The following is a 21631-nucleotide window of genomic DNA, read 5'->3' as shown; positions in this document are numbered from 1 at the left end:
ATGTATGAATATCTTCGAAAGTTTTCTTCTGCTCACCACGAGACGAGTCATTTTTCTATTTTTCTATTTTAGTGACACTTTTACCAACATATTTGTGACATTTTTCTGATTAAAATAAGACCAAACACGGCATCATTCGGAGCATATTTTCTTATCGAATTCACGATTCAGTAGAACCTCGATTATCCGAACCGATGATATCTCAATTCTCCATTACCCGTTGACGTGTTTCACATGTAAACAGTTCGATCTAAATCGGCGATCCACATAGTTATTCTACAAATCGGTAAACATTTAATTTAATACTGCAGTTGCTTTGCTGTTCTACTTGCTGTAAACTAGACAATTAAATACGATTTGTGTCGTGTCAATCAGAATAATGTCACCAATATGTTGGTTAAACGTATTTAAAAACAATACATTTTTGTTACATGATGGTATTATCGCACTCATACGTGTATGGTATTAGTGACATTTCGGTGATGAAGTTTTTACATATGTACATCGAGACGGTGTTTAGAATTTAAACAAACTATGTACAGTTGTGCAAACATGACGAAAAGAAAAATGCGTTTCCCGTTCCCAATGTTGAGCAACATAGTGCAGTCTTTTGGTCGATACATGTACCAAATATCTAGCCGATAAAAGTCCCAGAACTATCTTCACAGCCGCGGGGTATACCCCGTGAGGGGCCATAAAGCTCGCGTGGTCTCGATCGCCGAGGAGTGTAAACATAATACGGGTTGGATATGTCGGTTTGAGACTAGAAGACCACATCCAATAACAAAACTTCTTTATTTGCCATTATATTTTTTGTGGGACTTTCACCACCACATTCGTGACATTTTTCTAATGAAAATGATACCAAATATGATATATTTCCGATAATATTTACTTGTGTAATGAACGATGAAAGTTTCAAAGGACAGCGTATGGAAAAGAGAGAAACGCGGAGAGTCAAAGCGTTCGGGGAAGATGAAAACTGGTGTGAGCTCAACTCTTTTTGAAAAATGTAATGCGTACATTGATTGAAAATTTGAGGTACCATTTATTAACGTTACAATCTAAACAAAAATATTTTTTATAAATTTTAATCGATAATATCAATAGTGGAATGCCGGCTCGAAAATGGCATCCTGAAAATGCGCCGTGCAGCGTACAGTGCACAAAAATGATCTAAAACAAAAAAAATCAAAATGGAATCGTTAGTACATGCAAATACGCACAGCATGGCATTCTTCTTTTATTAAAATTTGCAAAATTGCAAAAATGACGAAGTTTTGAAAAATAACAGATTTTCTGTTAATAACAATGTTTTAAATAAAAAATTTAAAAATCGAAGCACGTCACGTTGTCGTGGTCAATTAATTATAGAATATATATACCATGTTTCATAAAGATCGATTAATCAGTTTTTGAGCTACGTTGCACGGCGTGCGAAATTGTGCGTTTTGAGGAAAATGAGTTTAAAGTTTGAGTAACGTGAAAAACACGGTACGTATTTGTATATCGTGACAAAATCTTAATTCATTTTAACTTAACGCGATTTTTCGCTAATCTGCGATTTCAGGGTCATAGAACAGATCTTCCTCTTCCTCAAAAAGTTGTACTTCAGCCGTTTTTTCACATCCGTTTCACAGCCGTTCGTTCACATTATTTTGAAAATAACGTACAAGAACACATCTGATCACTTTCTGACTTTTTTTAGCGTATTCCTGAGGAAATTTTCTATCGATTTAAACAAAAAAGAAAATACTCAAAAATTACATTTTACACAAGGTTCCCTCCTTAAATCAAAACTTAAACTTTTTTATTATTAATTATTTTTTTATGAGACCTTCACCAATACATTTGTGGAAATTTTCTAATTAAAATGACACCAAACAGGATATCATTCAGATCATATTTTCACTAATTTTCCGATAACATAAATATAATGGGAAGTAATTTTCGTCGTTCATTACACAAGTAAATATCATCGGAATTATGTCATATTTGGTATCACTTTCATTATAAAAATTCCTCGAATATGTTGGCGAATGTCCCACAAAGAAATATTGAAAATATATATGCCTGACCCGTGTTTTGGACATATATCGAGTAAACACTGTATTATGTATGCCTGAAGGCTAAAAAATTCATTTAAATTATCTAAATGATTGAAAACTTTATAGTAATGCTGCTAATGAACCGTAATTTCTTAGGGTACTGTTTGACGAAGCCTTTGCAACAAGAGCGAAGTAATGTTCCAACAAGCACATTAAGTTGCTGTGATACCCTGTAACGTTTCCACGCTTATCCGTGTAAATCACTTTAAGTTATTTATCGCAAATTATACTGGAGCGTTAGCATACTGAAAAAAAAAACTTTGTCCAACCATTTTCCAGCCATAAAAACGCGACCTCCCGAGCGTGCAGCGCAAATTGCCCCCAGCTACGATGTCCTAATTTATCTCATCCTTTTGTTCGTTTTCGTTGTCATTGACTTAACTGATTGTCTAAAAACATGCAACGTCAATGAAAGTTTACCGCAACTATTATAGAAGAACTGCATCAACCACTGCTCAACGAATGCAGCGTCATGCCCAATTGAGGTATGACGAAGCATAATGGCCCATGAAAGTATTAATACTCACAAGATAAAGTTTCTTCAGTTTAACTATATCGGTTCTATAATAAAATAATTTATTTCTCTAATAATTGCCTAGGCGTAATTAAAGTTCGTAACCATTAAATTCTGTTCGCTAAGAACTTTCTTTTTAATTGCGTGGAACAATGTATAATATTATAATAGAAATATTATTAAAATATGAAGAAAATTAATCCAGGTATTTCACCTTACACTGTATGCTAATTATCTTTATTATAAAAGATCCCAAGTGTAGTAATGAACTCCATCGTAAAATGATAAACTGAAAATAAAAAATTAAAATACAATAGAAGTGATTAAACAATAATATAACTGTAAAAAATTAACAGAATTTTGTTAAACTATCTAACAGAAACGCTGTACACTACGTAATACGTTCTACAAATGGTAGAATAACATCAACGTTTATGTGAAAAATCTGAGAAAAAGGCACGAGGGACGGATGTGGGTTAAATAAGTTTTTATGGATATTGTGCGACATTTATGGGCATTGGTCCCGGTACTCAGCGTGTTAATAATAACAATAGCCACTTTAAAGCTACAGTCGTGGACAATATTAAGCGGGCATCCTTTAAAAATTGATAAATTGTTAAAATTGGACAAAACAACTCGAATCTTTTTGAAATGTTAGAGGGATTAGATTACTGGGTAATGAGTTGTAAAAACCTTTTTTTAAATTGCTATTGCTCGGAATTTGGAAAAAAATGTGAAGGTCACGATTTTTAACATATTTATCTGTGCGTTACGTAAATCCAAATGAATCTAACGTTCAAAATTTCATCGAAATCTTAGAATCTTTGATGGATCTAAACTGCAGATTCTCACAATCTTTGCCAGTTTTAATTATTGATAGCTCATAGCGACTCTATAGTAACTTTATAGTCACTTTCATAGTAACTGACTTAGATCTACAAAAGATATATTTTTAATTTGCACTATAGGCACAGATAAAAAACTTAAAACTCATGAATTCTACTTTTATCTTCGCAGTTTCGACCAATGGTAATTTTTAATTAAGTTATTCTTAATTCATTACCTAATAAATTAAGACTTCTAACATCTCAAAAAAACTTAAGTTGTTTGGTTCAATATTAATATTAACATTAATATTATTAGTCGTTAAAGGGTGTCCATTTAGTTTTGTCCCCAACTGTAAATCTCTCTTTCTATTGTTTCGCCTTTTCATTCTACGATTTTCCTAGTCACTCGTGTTCATATTTCAACGTGTACAGATTCCGCAGTATCTTACAGAATGATTAACTCCGTTTAGTATGTACAGTCTTTACTCGATATATGTCCAAAATATCTAGCAGATAAAAGTCTCAGCGAACTATCCCCACTGCCGCGGAGTATACCCCGTGTGGGTACAGAGAATTCTCGATATTTGTCAACAACACGGGTCTTGCTAGTTTTGTGTCTCGTTCGAATCGTGTTATGTTTACACTCCTCGGCGTCCGCACAGAGTATACCCCGCGGTGGTGGGGATAATTCCACGACGTTTATCATCCAGGCCTTGGCGACATATATAGAGAAATCATTGTATTATATTTACACTCCTTGGCGATCAAAGCCACACGATCCTCGCTGTCATTTTCTACGTTCGGCGGTGTATCAAGGAATAGCATCTTCCAGCCGATATATGCTTCCGACCAGACCCGTGTTTTGGACATATACAGTGTTTACTCGATATATGTCCAAAACACGGGCCTAGCCAGGGACATATACCGACCAGGAGATACCATTCTTTGATCCACACCGAACGTAGAAAAGGACGGAGAAGCTCTAGTATAGAAGGGCTCATCATGCACAGTGAGTTAATTGCATTCCTCAAACTCAAACTGATTTTTTCGCCGTCTAGGTCACGGTGTGTAGGCCGATGAACTCATCTTGACGTCGACTACCGCATCGCGTTAGTAAAAATACATGTTAATATACAAAATAATGCGATGATCTTGAAAAAACCGTTAAAATTACCTTTAAAGAATTCTGTTTTATCATCATCACACCTTAGATCGTGTACGATCCTATTTAGGAATTTTTTCTTGCTTTCAATAGTAGTGTAAATAACTTAGGTGCTCGAGTTAAAATTACCACCCTGTATAAGTTAGATTAAAGATAGGAGGCTGTGCTTAGTGAAAATTTATAATGTTCGTACTGCTATAATGGCGACATTCGTCCGCAAACGAAAATATACGAAACCTATGCGAGTACAGTGTTTACTCAATATTTATCCAAAACACGGGTCTAGCCTGGTACATAGATCGGTTAGGAGATACTATTCTTTGATGCTCTAGAGGCCTCGGTTCACGGCCCCCTACGGGGTATACCCCGCAGCAGTGGGGATAGTTCTGGGACTTTTATCGGCTAGGCATTTGAGACATATATAGAGTAAAGACTGTGACGAGTAAACACTGTATGTAGAGATTCTTTGAATATGTACGAGCTTCGTTGAAGGAACCGAAATCAAACCGGATCACAGACATCCCCGTGGAATTACGTAAACAACGATGAATTGACTACACATCGAATTAACCCGGACCTTTCACGTCGGCCAGCCAGAAGATGGGATTCCCATGCCGACGGAGCAATTAATCTTGCAATAAAGAACCTGGTTTAGACGGATCCTTTGTAATCGGTTCGTTTTCGTGGACGAATATTTCATTAACGTGTAGTCAACTGTACTCATATAGGACAAAAGACCGGAAGCACTAATGGCTTTGTTGTATCCTGATTAACTTCAGAAACACAATTTTAACAATCACGATTTAGAATAAGGCGGACAGACGCATCCGAAGTTGGAATATACTCAGTCACAAAAATCTGTTGTGTTCACTATCAAATTGTACTTATTCACTTAAACTGTAAACTTAAGCAATACACACATTTTTATATTCATTCACGAGAAAACAGAAACATACAAAAATCTATACAAAGTTGCTGCGGGTATGTTAAAACCCATTATAATTTTAAATCTGGTGTAAATACATTGAAAAATGTACGTGTCGATAAGTCACTTTTCGTACATTTCCAAAGTGTGTTGCAAGAGAAAGCTGAGAATCAAATTGCGCACAATCATTTTCATTATTGTAAACTGCAGAATAGGATTCCTTGATTGAAAGGGATACGATAAAATAAAATGTAATTTGTTGATACATACATATATGATTTTAGCAACGCTCGTTTTATGATTTTTTCCAGCCTTCTTGGTAAGAATTAAAATATCTGCGTGTTCGTGATATTAATTTACACTCGACTGTCACTTCGCAAATTCTCAATCTGGCGTGATAAATTAATACTTGTAACATTCGCGATGTTCTCGTTTTACACAGCGAAGCAGAATTCAATAGGAGACCGTTATAAATCACCGTTAATTTATGAGGAGAGAATGAATGAATCAGGTCAAGGATTCGCCGTTGTGTTTCTGTTTCATGCGAATACTTAAAGTTCGCCGGGTTTGTCTTGATTTCACTTGTTATTCCTGTTTCCGTTTTAATATGGAAGAGAATGACGTGCAGAAAACGGTGTTTCTTGTTAGAGTCCCTACAGTTTCATAGGTTGCTCATCATACAATCTCTTTCAACAGTTGCTGAAAGGAAGAACCTTGTGTAAAATGAAATTTTTTAGCATTTTTTTTTTTTTTGTTTAAGTCGATAGAAAATTTCCTCAGGAATACGCTAAAAAAAGTTAGAAAGTGATCAGATGTGTTCTTGTACGTTATTTTCCAAATAAAGTGAACGGTTGTATTGGGCAGAGAGGCTCATGTAGTGGGGCCATTGTAGGAAAGGCTCGTGTTTCTCGAAAAGAAGAAAAAACGGCTGAAGTACAACTTTTTGAGGAAGAGGAAGATCTGTTCTATGACCCTGAAATCGCAGATTAGAAAAAAATCGCGTTAAGTTAAAATGAATTAAGATTTTGTCACAATATACAAATACGTAACGTGTTTTTCACGTTACTCAAACTTTAAACTCATATTTCTCAAAACGCAAAATTGAGCACGCCGTGCAACGTAGCTCAAAAACTGATTAATCGATCTTTATGAAACATGGTATATATATTCTATAATTAATTGGTCACGACAACATGACGTGCTTCGATTTGTAAATTTTTTATTTAAAACATTGTTATTAACAGAAAATCTGTTATTTTTCAAAACATCGTCATTTTTGCAATTTTGCAAATTTTAATAAAAGAAGAATGCCATACTGTGCGTATTTGCATGTACTAACGATTCCATTTTGATTTTTTTGTTTTAAATCATTTTTGTGCACTGTACGTTGCACGGTGCATTTTCAGGATGCCATTTTCGAGCCGGCATTGCACTATTGATATTATCGATTAAAATTTATAAAAAATATTTTTGTTTACATTCTAACGTTAATAAATGATACCTCAAATTTTCAATCAATCTACGCATTACAGTTTTCAAAAAATAATTCTTGAAAAGCAGGCCATTTACCATTTTCCCCCATTAAGAAAATCGAAAATAAATTTCAAAATTACTTTCTTCCGAAGTATTAGGTTTGCGAATTTATTGGTGACCCTTTCTTTGTGTTGTATACCCACTATTTTCTACACGTTTACTTCATTCTACAGCTAACGAATACAGTAAAAATTCTGAATTTGAAACAAAGTTGCAATCGTCTGATCGCGAGGGTAAGGAATTAATTTGTACATCTAATGATTGAAATTATCTTTAAAATGCATAATATTAAAATTGTCTTTCCTCCGATTTTTGTATAACAGATGATTTATGTATGCTTCATAGAAACAAATGCAGTGTCTACTCCAAATATGTTCAAAACACGGGTTTGGCCAGGGACATATATCGGCTGGAAGATACTATTCTTTGATACACTGCCGAACGTAGAAAAGGACAGCGAAGCTCGATTGACCTTGGTCACCGAGGAGTGTAAACATAATACCCTCTCGGGATATACCCCGCGATAGTGGGGATAGTTCTCGGACTTTTATCGGCTAGATATTTCGGACGTATATCGAGCAAAGACTGTACTTTTAGTTCTTGTAGCAATTGTCATTGTTATTAAATAATGTTTATGCACGGCACGATCTGGAAAGATGAGGAACAATAGTAGACTGACTGAACTGTTCAACAAAGTTTCACTTTTTCGAGAACATGTTCAAACAATGTTCAAAGTCGCCTAACTACGTGTCAGTTTTAGAGTTTTGTGAATTTATGGGACAAGGTACAAAGTTGAACATCAAAATATGATTTGAAAGTTGGTACGAAATTATTACAGGAATAAACTTTTAGGAAAGCGAAATTCTTTGAAAACACGACAATTGTACAGAATTTAATATTACAGCAATTTCGATGGTCCAAATGAAACCACTTGTGTTTCATTTTAACGTGGCTGACTATGCAATTGTGAATATATTTTTCTTCGTTGATTGTATTTTCATACTTTTTAATCCGTTAAACCCTATGATTTTTATACATACAGAACGAATATAAAATAAACTGAGCCGGAACGGATTTTTTTATGAAATATAAAAAACTATTTCATATCCGGAAGGTACAATCTCGTGCGCATTTAATACGTACAGATTAATACAAAGCTACTTTTGTTTTGCGTCAAAATGACAACGCGAAGCAGCGAAAGCTCGGTAGTTGATAAAATTATTTTAAAAATCTAAAAAATCATAATGTCAACGAAATAAAAACGTCTACCAACGCAAGAAGAGTTAAGGATTTATTATGAAATAATTATTAATTGCTATTAATAACATTTCACTTTTCTATAATAAGTGGAAGAATGTAAATGATGTTTTATAGGGTTCATATTAGAAGTGTAAATAATTCCATGACAGACAACTCGTTAAATGAACTTTAAATCTTTTAATAGGATTTTATGACTGAAATGCTGTTGGAAAAGTTTTAAGAATACGTGAGTGTGAGTAGGTGCAGCTGCGGAAGCTGAAAAGCTTATTAACCTTTGGACAACGGGTGGTGTATTATTTGCATAACGGATTCTGGATCGAATCGATATAACTCAATAGTACAACCTATTTCGTGTATGAAATAGTTTTTCACCTTCTTGACGAATATATTGCTTGAAATTATTCGAATAAACTATGATCAAGGGGAACATGTTTATAATGTAACAGCATTTTTCGAATAATACTTCATTTTGTTAGCGAATATATTGCTTGAAATTATACGAATAAATTATGATTGAAAGAAACATGTTTATGATTTAAACAATACAGTTTTGACCTAGCTGTTAATGCGACCACTTCCAAATAAACGATAAACAACAAAAAATACAGTTTTACTTACTCTTTTATTTGATCAGTAGATAGTATTTTTCTATTACTATTTCATTTTGTTAACAAATATACTGCTTCAAATTATATACATAAATTATGGCTAAAAAACATGCTTATAATTTGAATAATAGTCTAATTAATTTTTTTTGTGCAATAAATAGATAGTATCTTTCTACTACGAAAGATAGAAAGATAGTATCTTTCTAGTATCTTTCTTTCTTCTCTTACTATTATATTTTATACTGAAATAACATTGTTTTAAATTAGACGAATAAATTATGGTTTACTGAAACATGGTTATAATTTACAAAACAATCTTATTTATTCTTCCATGCAATAAATATTGTATAGTTTTTCCCCAAGATGCTTATTTATGTTAAATTGATCTTGGAATTGATCATGGACTTTTTGAAGTCAGTTTGAATGTTACTGTTGTAAATGGAAACGTTATATATTATGTACAAATAGAACTAATAAGTTACAAAATAAAAAACATAATTTTGGTACGATATTAACTGAATTCACATTAATGCAAAATAATTAAAACTGTATAGACATGTATTAAAGTTTACTCACACAAAGGCATAGGTATGTGTGTGCCTGTAATTATGAAATACAGAAACAAAAAATCTCATATAGTGAACGTACCATTTATTGTTTATTGCTTTGAAATAACATGCAATTATTTTTGAAAACTAATGAAGCATATAATTGGTATTATTAGGTCAAGTTTGTATTCAGCGGTCCACACATTTGCATACATTACATGGCCAGGACAATTATGCCGATAGCACCCAACATATTATGTTTACATTCGTATATTTGCTATTGTAACATAAAAAATACATCACAAGTACCATACTATCGAGTATATTTTACTTGTTGTTCAAAGGTACCATACTATCGAGTATATTTGACTTGTTGTTCAAAAGTACCATACTATCGAGTATATTTTACTTGTTGTTAGAGCTGCTTCACTGTGTCTGACCATGGCTGGGTTTATCTACTTACGGTGACTGCAATCTCTGATTTATACCTCTAATAATTTAGATGAATATACAGGTAGCCCCTACTTATCATTCGATGTCTAGTGTGAATGTAAAAGTAGTAATCCTACTTTACAATAATTCGTCATGTTTAAAATATTTTATGTTTATATAGATTATAATGTTTAACCCATGAAAAGAGAAATTAAAGGCATATTATCCAAACCAGTAGCCTTGCAAAGTAAAACAGAAAGATATTAAACTATTAAAATTTATATCTTATTCGGTTTAACTGTATTTCAGAAAATGCACAAACATATAGGGATTACTAACTCAACTAAAAAGTGATGAAATACCGCCACGCGTATCTGGTGTTCAAGTATACTCGCAGTTTGATAAATGTTATTGCACAAATAACAATTCATTTTGTGTGTACATATTTCTCTACCAATTTGGTTTTTATATCTAAAATATTCTATTTTTTATTTGTGTCGCGAATGACGCTGTACTCTGCAAATTTAGAATTGAAATACGGCTGCATCGTGCAGTTCGTACAAGTTACTTCGTAATGTAGAAGAACAAATTTAAGCAGAAATAGATTGAATTAAATTTCAAGTTTATATTGGATCTGACATCGAAGTTTCCATAATTGGAACGAGGAAAGTTTAAACTGATTCACAATTTACGCTGACTATTAAATTTTAATATTATTAATTGTTTATTCGAATTTTCCGGCAGCTAGAATTTACCTTATTCATTTCAGTTTAATAGTAAAATTTTGAAATTTTCATATTGAAGACAAGTGGATATGAAAGTTTCATTGGCCTATTCATTACTTACTCGCATACGCTTGTTAATTAGGAGTGCGATTAGCATATTTTAAATGAAAACTCATTGGAGTTGCTGTCGTGCGAAGTAAAAATCAATACTCAATTGTCTCACCGTTCAATTACTTCGAAGTGATTATGAAAGTCATAATGGACTATAGATTAATTATTTCGTGCTGAGAATGGTCACCGTTAACTCGTGTAAAAATCGCGGATTATTTTCAGTTTCCCAGCAAATCGAAATTGTCCAAGATAAAATACATACTGAAAACTTAAACAGAGTTCCAATAATAACCAGAAATCCAGCCATTATCGTAACAATCGTTTCTCGCTCGCAGTTCATCAGAACTCCTCGAATTTTATGGAAATCGTTGATTCTCAATGGCGTAATAGTTTTAATTGGAAACTCCATTACTTGTTTTCGAAAAGCTTCCTCATCGGAATTCCATGCGACTGGATATTATATTCCGCTATTTGATTTCACTTCGTTGCATCGAATAATTCTCCACTAAGCGTAAAAAATCAGCATCCAGGGGAAATCCCGGCAAAGAAGGTTTTCCGTTACATATTTTATTCAGTTAGGTGTTCAGTGACATCCCCTCTTGATTTTGTTATTAGTAACTCTGTATTATCCGATATAATAACTAGATATCTTTTACTTTGTAGAAATAATGTCACAGTTATAGACATAGTCGAAAAATTTGATTACATTTATAAATACTTGTGCTGACAAAAGTTTGGATTTGTTAACCTTTTAACCGAAGACGACGAGTTAACTCGTCATTCGTGCTCGCTATCACCTGTAAATCGTTCTTCGCTTTCCTCTTAATTCGGCAATTAATTCTTTCACTGTATTGTGTCATAATATCCATGTTAGTATAATCTACATCGTAATTAGGTTAATTGTGACATGTTCGTTATGTCAATTTTATTTACCTTACATTACGTTTCCCGTTCACGATTGAAAGGTCACTCACAGTTAAAAGGTTAATGTCAAAAATAAGTATTCAAACTTTAAAATAATATTTCATGTTACTATATGTAGTATTATAATTACAATTATTATTCTATATTTGCTTAAAATTACCAATTCAGGTTCAAGTATTTCATGCTATTACATGCTAAAAATATTTTATAATCAGCCACGTATACTAATATAATTAATAAGTAATTATATTCATGAATTTGTATTAAAAATAAAAAATTTGTTTGCGTCAACTTACTTTCCGACTGGCGACTTGCTTTGTCAACTTACTTTGACAAGAATTTTAGAAATTTGTAATTACTACACTTTCCGCGATACTTTCGTTTTGAAACTCTACAATTGACTGTGGCACTACCCATGCTTACTGCAAACAGAAGCAGAAGACCAGGAAAGTCAAGTACAAACCATATTTAAAAAAAAACAGCATCGCGTACTCCGAATTCGACCGCGTCAACTTAAATACCGACTGTATATCAAATAAAGACTGTATTTGTTATGTCTCTTTGGCCGGTATAACTTTCCCTAATGAGGATAATCGTGGAAAGCTAATTACCAAAGGAGGTGATTATTGTGGTCCTTACGACGCAGTAAAATCATTTCGAGCAGGAAAATTCCATGATCCGTAAAATGAGTTCAAAGCGAATGAATTAAAAGTAGTACATTTATTTCCCTTCTTAAACCATGAACACTCGAAGTGACTCTGTACTTCTTCTTTCCTTCCCTATTTATTTACTTTTTTAATGGTTTCTGTTATGGTATATGGCCACAATTGTACCACGACTTCCGAAACACTCTGTATACGATGCATCTAAATGCAGATGCAAAATGTGAGGCAACAAAAATACAATATGCTTCGAAAATGTAGGAAGAATCTCACGAGAAACAAAAGCTTATCGGATTACAGACACTAACTATGATTTATTACGGTCATTACATTGCGATTACGAGAAATTGCTCTGTATGCTCATTTGTCGGTGCTGTTGATTGCAAAGTCGTTTCAAAGTTGCCGTTTAATATTTGTTTCAGCGGATAGTTGAAATTACGGTACAGTGAATGTACGATACTTTAAATTTGCACTTTAATTGCAAAAATAAGCAAGCGATTTCTAAACGTTTTGATCAACAATGTTTTCAACTTGGATATTAAAAATCATTGTCATCAAAGCGTTAAATATGTTTCACGTCTTTTTAACCCCTTGGCTACCGTCGACGAGATATCTCATGATTCAATGTTGTTCGTGCAACGCCACGGACGAGATATCTCGCGAAGCAATGCCGATCGTACGATGCCACGGCCGAGATGTCCTGCCATTTTGTTTTTCTACGTTTACAGCTAAATGTAATTTACAAAACAGCAGCGTAATGTATTTCTTAACTGCGTGAAAGACATTTTCAGTTTTCTGCTAAAGTTCCAAAAATCGGTCAAATCGGATTGAGTTCAAATTGTACACATGCCCTCATGTTGCAGTGAAAACATGTTTCCCAAAAGAATTTTTGGAGATTCGAAAAAAATTTTGTATGTTATTATAATGTTATGTAGGTAAAGTAGAACATGACAATAAAATGATAAAAATATTTGTTTCGAGTCACCAAGTCTGCGGCGTTGCACGTACAACATTGAATCGTGAGATATCTCGTCGACGTTAGAAAAGGGGTTAAACGGTTTCGCGATGCAGTAAGATCGAACGCCTCGTCGATCACTCTCATACAATTAGAACAATTCCAATCACGTACGAAACATAACGAAAAAAAAACACATAATCTGAACGACAGACATCGCGATTCCCGGCACGTATATCGAGGAAAAAGTTCCAGGAAGTAAACGGCACTTTCGCCAATCAATGGAGACATTTTTTCAGAGAAAAACGTGTCCAATATTTTACCTTTGCAAAGAAAATAGCTTCGTGGTAAATATTTTGTTAACGCTAAAAAAAGAAGCAGAACACGTGGAATCAATATTGTTACATTGCATTGTATTTAGACTGCGGATTTATATCCAAAATAAAAATGTGAGCTACGCACACATTTGTTGCTTTTCTTAATTATTATGAAACGGTATTTTTCGATTGTTAGAATATTTTCATTATTTTAATTTTGATCTACCCAGTGTTGACGTAATTGCATAAAATTCGTAGTCTAATTATATGCATTATTAATCACGACATGTATGAAAGGTGCGAATAAGAAAATTTTGATTATTTTTTCTAGACTTTCTATAAATTGAAAAAGTAAATCTTTTAAAAGTAAAACTTTTTTCCACCAAAGTGTATACCGTATAGAACGACAATTTACAGGATTTAGTAATTATTTTATCAGTGATGCAAAAACAGAAACGTGTTAATGGACAAGATGAAAATACGATGTTTGGTACCTGACTAATTAAATAGCAAATGAGAATAATGTGGTTGTAATGGTTCATCATTTATTAGAAGAAAAACGCTGTTTCACTTTCGATAAATTGAAAAATGGAAACGCGAAGCTATAAAAAAGGGTAGACTGTATATTTGTATTCGAAGAGACGAAGAATTTTACAAGAATAAAATTATACAATAATTAACTGAAAAACTTCTGCAAACGACTGTTGAAACTCGGCAGAGCTAGATCGGTAGATCTAGCAATTAAACAATACAATTTATATTATCATATCTTTTAACAGTACCTACACGTTGCTGCTTCGACAAATTCGAAGCTTCTTATTCTCGAAAGAGTTGCAACGAGACGTTGAAATCTATTAAAGCTTAATTCCAGCAAAGCTAGTTTGAAAATTATCCCTTCGAATCGGATTAACATATGAACTGTTTGCTAATTATAATATTCGACTGAAGTGTTTGATTAGGTACTACTATAGACACTGAAACTTGCTCAAGTTAGTTAGTTCTAAAGTTAGACACTGTCTTACAGACCGGAAATAATCGTGCTATTACGTACATGGAAGAGTCGGATAAATTTTATTATTCTGAAGAATATCTGGAGAATACTAAATGCGTTAGGAACTTATGTATGCTTTATGATAATTCACCGTCATCAAAGTTTAAGTTGCACTGCAAGAAAATTGGGATCAGTCAGTTGATGAACAATTATATATTCATATTAAATTAAATATATAATCTATTTATAAATATATAGAGAATAAATTGATATATTAATAGATCTATACGTTTACATTTGTATGTATATTTTTAAGTAATTTTGGTTAATCTGAATCTTATACAAATAGCTAATAACTAGTTTAACTAATATTCTAATACGTAGATTCTGTATTTATTTTTCAGAAATAAAAACGATTTATTTCTGAAACTAACATTCCAAAAATAAGTCGCACGTCTTTAACATTCCAGTTAAATGCTACATTATTTTTCTATCAGGAGCGTACGACTTCAACTTAGTCAATATCATCTAACCCTTTAAGGAGCAAGAGTTCTATTTGTAAGGATACCGTAGTCTATAGTAACCGAAGATGTTTGTGCTGAAGACCTCATGCGCACATCTATGTGAGGAGAGTAGACTAATCGGGAAGCACTTCCTAAACTTGTATCGCAAGTTCCCTCGTTATAGTTCGCATGTCCCATTCTGGATGTGACGCATATATCATATATCATTCGAGTCCATGTCAATAGAAAGGGAATCAGATTCAATAACCTATTCTTCTTTCAGCTTAATCGAATATGAGGATAGCAATACGCGATACCATTCTTTAAAGCTCGTAAATAAAATATTATCGACGACTTAACTGAATAGCACATGTGCATTTAAATTTCACCCTTTTAAATGGACTTCTACATCCCTACTATTTAAATGAAATTAATTAAACAGTCGAACTTCCAATTAAAATGGTAAGCAACCAGCCATTATATCATACTATACGATTAAGTTCAGGTGAAGAAGTAATATGGATATTTAAATAATTCAATGTAACCTTTGAGAAATATTTGATCAATTCAATATAATTTTTGAGAAATGTTTCAGCAAATAATTCAATGTAACTTTTAAGAAATATTTGAATAACTTAATATAATTTTTAAGAAATGTTTCAACAAATAAAAAGAAATGCAATTTTTAAAGAAACCAAAATTGAAACAAAGACTTTCTTCTTAAACAGTATTATTGCAACGTACTTTAAATTCTTAACATCGATTTGAACAGAGGACATAATTTACTTATGACATGCGAGATCACTGTAGTTCATTTTCACTTGATGCGTACCAAAACATCGATGTTCAACACAATCATGCGAATTGTCATACACTGACGTTATTATTGATACGAGCAAACGAAATTCATTAAATCAGTACGATGCTCGCACATATTGTAGATGGTTATCTTTTTATACATCTTTTAGACAGAAGTATCGATTGAAATGTTTTAAAAATCAATTAATTTTGCAGCACTTGTGCTGCTTCAAAAACGGAGTCAAATAAATTGAATTTTCAACAATAAAATAGTTTTGATACATCCTTTGAAAATAAGATCTTTTTGTACATCCTTTGGAAAGAAGTATCGATTGAAATGTTTTTAAAATTAGTCAATTTTCCAGCTACTTTCAAAACAGAGTAAAATAAAATTAATTTTTAACAACAAAATAATTTTAGACGAATTGAAGTACTTTCATGGAAATGTATATAAAATGTTTGCAAGAAATCTTGTAAGAATTAGATGATTTTCCAGCACTTATGCTATTTCAAAAACAGAGTAAGATAAATTGAATTTCGAAAAATTAAATAGTTTTATACAAATTGAAGTACTTTCACAAAAACGTATATAAATGCTCGATGTTTACAGAGAAACTGTAGGAACACAAGAAATGTTCGAAAACGTTTCGCCAAGTTCAGAAATGGACATGGCAAACTGCCACGATCAAGGCCACTGATCTCTCGAAGATGACGCTTCGAATATTCATCGTAAATAAGCCGGGGATATACTGTGCCCGAGTTAATAGACTCCCTTTAATTAAAAATCAGTGCTAGCTTCCCCAACAAACTCGTTGCCTACACACACACACACACACTGAAATAAAAGTTTCCGAGTACTCGCAATTTCCAGGATAAAATGGCACGCGTTAAAAATTAGCTCGCTGAAATAATTTCACCGATGGCCTAATTTTTTTTTGCGGAAAATTCGAAACAAGTTACACGATACGACAAAACTGGAGTTGTTCGAACAACATTTCCCCGAAAAGTACACGAGGCCAGAGGTAATTAAACTTGTTTTCACGTCCGCATTTTCCAGCTGCTACGGAAGTTCCACTTACACTTCAACTGGTCCCGGTAAAATCGTGCACTGACAGCAGAACAGGTGGTGGGAACGTCGATTTTGTCATCACTTGTGATCATTACTCTTAGGATCCCCTCAATTTCTAAAATAACGACGAACGAATTACCCGCGCGAGAATTCCTGACGTCGCGCTTGATCCGATCCACGGGAGCACTGTCCGTTAAACGGCGACGAAATTAAGAACAATGACTGGGCACATCAAGGTAAGTATCACGTTGCGCCGCAGCTCGGGTGGATTCGGTGAATTTTTAAAATCCATTTTCTCAGGAACGACGCGAACGATACGAAACAAGAAATTTCATTCGCCACAGCCCATTTACTTTACCATGAAGAGCCAGCCCCGTGCCGGACGCGCCGCAAATTACACATCGCTCCTCCTTGTCCCGTGTACCATAAGTGCCATAAATCGTCACCCCGCGGTTTGCAACGACTTCGGGCCGTGACGGTTCAACGGCGCAAACTTTTCCTGGCGAATTGGCCACATTTGAATTCGGCTCCCTCGGAACGGTTCGGAAAAGAAGACTCGCGGGAGATATCGGTGGATCCCCCGTGTGTCCCGTCCAGTCCCATCCCTCGTGGCCTCGGCAAAAACTCGCGATTAAAATTAATGGTCGGCCGGAAGATCGGGAAAGTTTGTGACGACGAGTTGCCGGTGCAAAAATTCCATTAAGGACTCGAGTTCGAGCCAAGTTGAGCATCGCAAGATCGTCTCCCGATCCGCTTTTTATCAGCGGACCTCCATATACCCAATCTCCGCGGCCAGATCAGCCACTCTCGCTTTTTCCGCGGCACGGGTTGACCTCTAATGCGGGCCAATGCGACGCTGATTCGCGGATTCAGCAATCCGCTCGTAGACCAAACATCGAAGTCTGCACAACGGCGCACACCGTGCATGTCCTTGGCAGAATAAATATTGTTACTCGGCAAAACGCCCGAGGCTGCCGCAACCGTCAACTGAACAAGATCGAATGCCCTAATCATTCGTGAGCCCCAGCGAGTGGAGTTCGCGACGTCTCCAATTAGCGGACGATGAAAAAATCCCCTAATTATAAAATCTGTTGCCCATGTTGCGTACGCTACCGATTCAATGTACCCCGCGGAAGTTCTTTTGATTCCCTCGATTGAAAGTACGTTGGTCGGCTTGGGTCGCGGCTTTGCGTCACAGCTCGGGGTCGCAAAAATGACTTTTGTCAGACGATACCTTCGACCGTGCTCTCAATCGCCACATAGTTCGATCCTGCTGTCTCGCGTGCTATGAATCCGCGAACTTGCGGCCAAACGGGATTTTTACCGTGTAAGTTGGAAAAGGGTATTTCTGACGTGCCCGTAATTCACCTCGCCGTACAGATGACGGTAAGGAAACTTTCGGACGTTGGGAAATATAAGGCGTGAGAGCGTTTATCAGCTGTTCAACCGAAGTATCGGCGAACAGACAGACTCTCATATGTCCCGGAATTCCTAATGACATTTAACGATTTCTACGATCGACTACTGAAAAGAAGTTTCAAAAGGCGCCTGACACGTTATTTCCACGATTCCTGACGGTTGTTCCACGCGGAATCGTGAGATAAAGGCGTCAAAGCGATCCACCAGCGTCGCCGCAAAGGAGATCGCAGGAAGACGCGACGCGACGATTTTATCGTCCGAGCAGAAAAAGGTACAACTAGAGAGTGTTGTCAATGAAACTGTTAGGCGGTTTTCACTCACGAATTCGGAGCACTTACAGTCCATGCGAGATCTCGTCGGGACTAAGCGGGCTGAATAGGTTGCTCCAGAAAACTCCACGGGAATTGCACTGGCGGAAATATTATGTTCCTCGGTCGGTCACGGTAGGCGCGGGACGAAATTCACGAAAGAAAAAAGGACACGAACCACACGACGAAGAGACACCTCGAGGCGCGGTAGGCCAGTCGCGAAACGCGAACCAAACCCAACTGAAGTGCGATGTTTCTGTACCCGCGACCGCGCCCCCGCCGTCTCCCTCCTCACCCGATTAAACCCACCCGCGCACGCGTTTCGCTCCGTAACTCGGATACGGGGTTGCTCCACTCTTCTTCGAGACACTGTACTCGGTTACCATTTAGCATACCAGAATTTTTGGGGGCTTGACCGAAGAAAGTTTCCAACGACGACGACGACGACGACGCACAGTGGTCCGGATCGCAGAATTTAGGGACATATTCGACCAAAAAGTCGACTTTTCGAAATTGAAAACTAATTAATTTTTATTGCTTTGTAAATGTCTAGAGATCTCGAAAACGAAGAAATTAATGAAATTGAATACAGGTAACCCTCCTGCAACACGGCATCTTATAACACGGTTTCGCTACCTGTACGTAACCCCCCTTTTTGTACTGGCTCTGGCTCTCATACAACACGGCATTTTCTTAGGAACCTATCTACCGTGTTATAGGAGGGTTACCTGTACATATTTTAGTTATAATGATCATTTAATGTTGAACGTTTTGAAAGTAGCATATTTCACCAGGAAAAATTGCTGAAGTTCTTTACGATGTCCTCATCGTCTCGTCCCATATTTTCTCTTAATTTTTTGTGCATGATATAGAGCATCCCTTTCCAATAAGAAACCATATATTTTTTTAGTAATAACTAATAATAATATATTTAAAAAATAATGCTGAATGATACATGACAGATTGAAAAAATTGTATATATTTGTCAAAGGATATCTTTTTTATCCCAAAATATCCCAGGCTCTAACAAACAGGAATATGTTCGGTACAACTTCCTTCAAATAACCGTACAAGAATCATTTCCTACTTCGTCCTACTTTACAAGTTATAGTTGTTTACAGCTGATAATGTTGCGACGACCGTACGGTCGCCGCACGTTGGTCGTTGTGAAGCGCGAGGCAATCCGAGAACTCTTAGCACTGTAAACATCCGAAATGCTTATATTTATATTATGCCTTATTTTTATATTATGCCTCCCAATGCCTAACTGCATCAGTCGGCGCAGAATGATACGAGAGAACACAGTGAGGCATTCGAAGCATTTTCTTGAGAACTGTATGCTGTTATCTAGTTTTCTTCGTTGTACTTTGTTCATAGTTTACGTTTTTATTTGTATAGTTTATGTGTGTTTAGTTATAGTGTATTTGTTTTTGTGTATCCGCGTGTTTAATTAAGTTTATTAGTGAAGTTTATTACATTTATAATGGAGGCTTTCCGAACAAATCAAGACTTGTTCTACATTTTAAGGAACTCGGATAAAGGCTTAAGTGATCACCTATTGTTATGCGAAAATATATCTGAGGATATTTCACCAGAATATTTTAACCAACTGAAGGTCAGTTTAAACAAACTATGTTTTAAATTAAAGACGAAATGGGTCCGATCACGTTATATTGAATCAAAATTAATTTCTTCATCGTAATAAAAAGTGGTTAGAAAAAGATTTCATATATCCTACTGGAATATTATCAAAAATCCCATCAAGTCCAGAGGCTGAAGAATTATTAAAAAATAAAGAAAACAAAAGCCGCTTGTACCCACTTCTTCAACAACAAAATGGTAAGATTAATTAGTATACTTCTTATTTTGTCAATTAAATAAAATATTAATATTATTTTTGCTCGCAATATGTATTTGTGACGTTAGACACCTTACTTAATAACTTGTATACCTGTACATTTTATCAAAAATTCTAATGACATAATTACATTATATATAAAAAACTATACGATTTGAATTTCGAATTATTATTATTATTTTTTTTTTAATTATTATTATGTTTTTGTAAGAAAAGCAACTGATTCAACAACTACATAAAAATTTATAAAAATAATTAATTTTACTTTTGTCGCCTAGACATTTGGGACTTTTGTCGACTAGACATTTGGGACATCTATAGAGTACACACTGTATATTGATGCTATGCACCAAAACTTTCTTTAAATAAATACGTATAAGATGCCGAGTTCTAATTACGCAGGTACTTAACTAGAAAATCACGAACGTCTAAAGTGAACGTCGGCAGGAAGTTTTGTTCTAGCGAGATACAGTTGCGAATTGCAAAACTTCCAGGTTTTCAATCATTCACGCCGGGGAATCTTGGTAGAAGTACAGCAGTGGATTTTGTCTTTCTTGGGCGAATATAGTGTCTTAAATTATAGCAAGTAACACTAAAATTTTGCTATTGCAGTAACGTCTCTCAATTCCCGAATAATCCGTCTTTGTGATGTTTGTACGATCGGTGTTTCGATGCCGATTTTGTGCAGTGAGGGAGGACATTTTGCATTTAAAATTCGTGTCTTCCTTTCAATCATTCCCGAAAGGACACTCTAAATCATCGATTTTACTTTAAAAGTAAACTACTACTATTCTTTGATCCAGTGCCGAACGTAGAAAAGAACAACGAAGGTCGAGAACTTCTTTATTTTTCATGACTTTTTTCTGGAACTTTCACTAATATATTTGTTGAATTTTTCTGTTTAAAATGATACCAAACACGATATAGTTCGGATTATAATTACACTAATTTTCCGTTAATATAATTGTATTGGGAAGTAATCTTCATCGTCCATTAAACAAGTCATCCGAATTATATCATATTTGGTATCATTTTAATCAGAAAAATTCCACAAATATACTGGTGAAAGTCTCG

General features: G+C 34.9%; 1 protein-coding gene across 1 annotated transcript in view; it reads right to left on the bottom strand.

Annotated features, from left to right (window-relative positions):
* The window catches only part of Nmdar2 (glutamate ionotropic receptor NMDA type subunit 2), a 478712-nt gene extending 459808 nt beyond the window's left edge, over positions 1–18904 (bottom strand). The window contains exon 1 of the mRNA XM_076789520.1: positions 18730–18904. The gene's annotated coding sequence lies outside the window, so the exon portion shown is untranslated. The remainder of the gene's footprint in view (positions 1–18729) is intronic.
* Positions 18905–21631: the final 2727 nt, after the last annotated feature.

Source organism: Halictus rubicundus, chromosome 6, assembly GCF_050948215.1.
Source record: "Halictus rubicundus isolate RS-2024b chromosome 6, iyHalRubi1_principal, whole genome shotgun sequence".
NCBI classification, from domain to species: Eukaryota; Metazoa; Arthropoda; class Insecta; order Hymenoptera; family Halictidae; genus Halictus; species Halictus rubicundus.
Note: the sequence above shows the minus strand (reverse complement) of the source record. Positions and strands in the feature narration are given on the sequence as shown.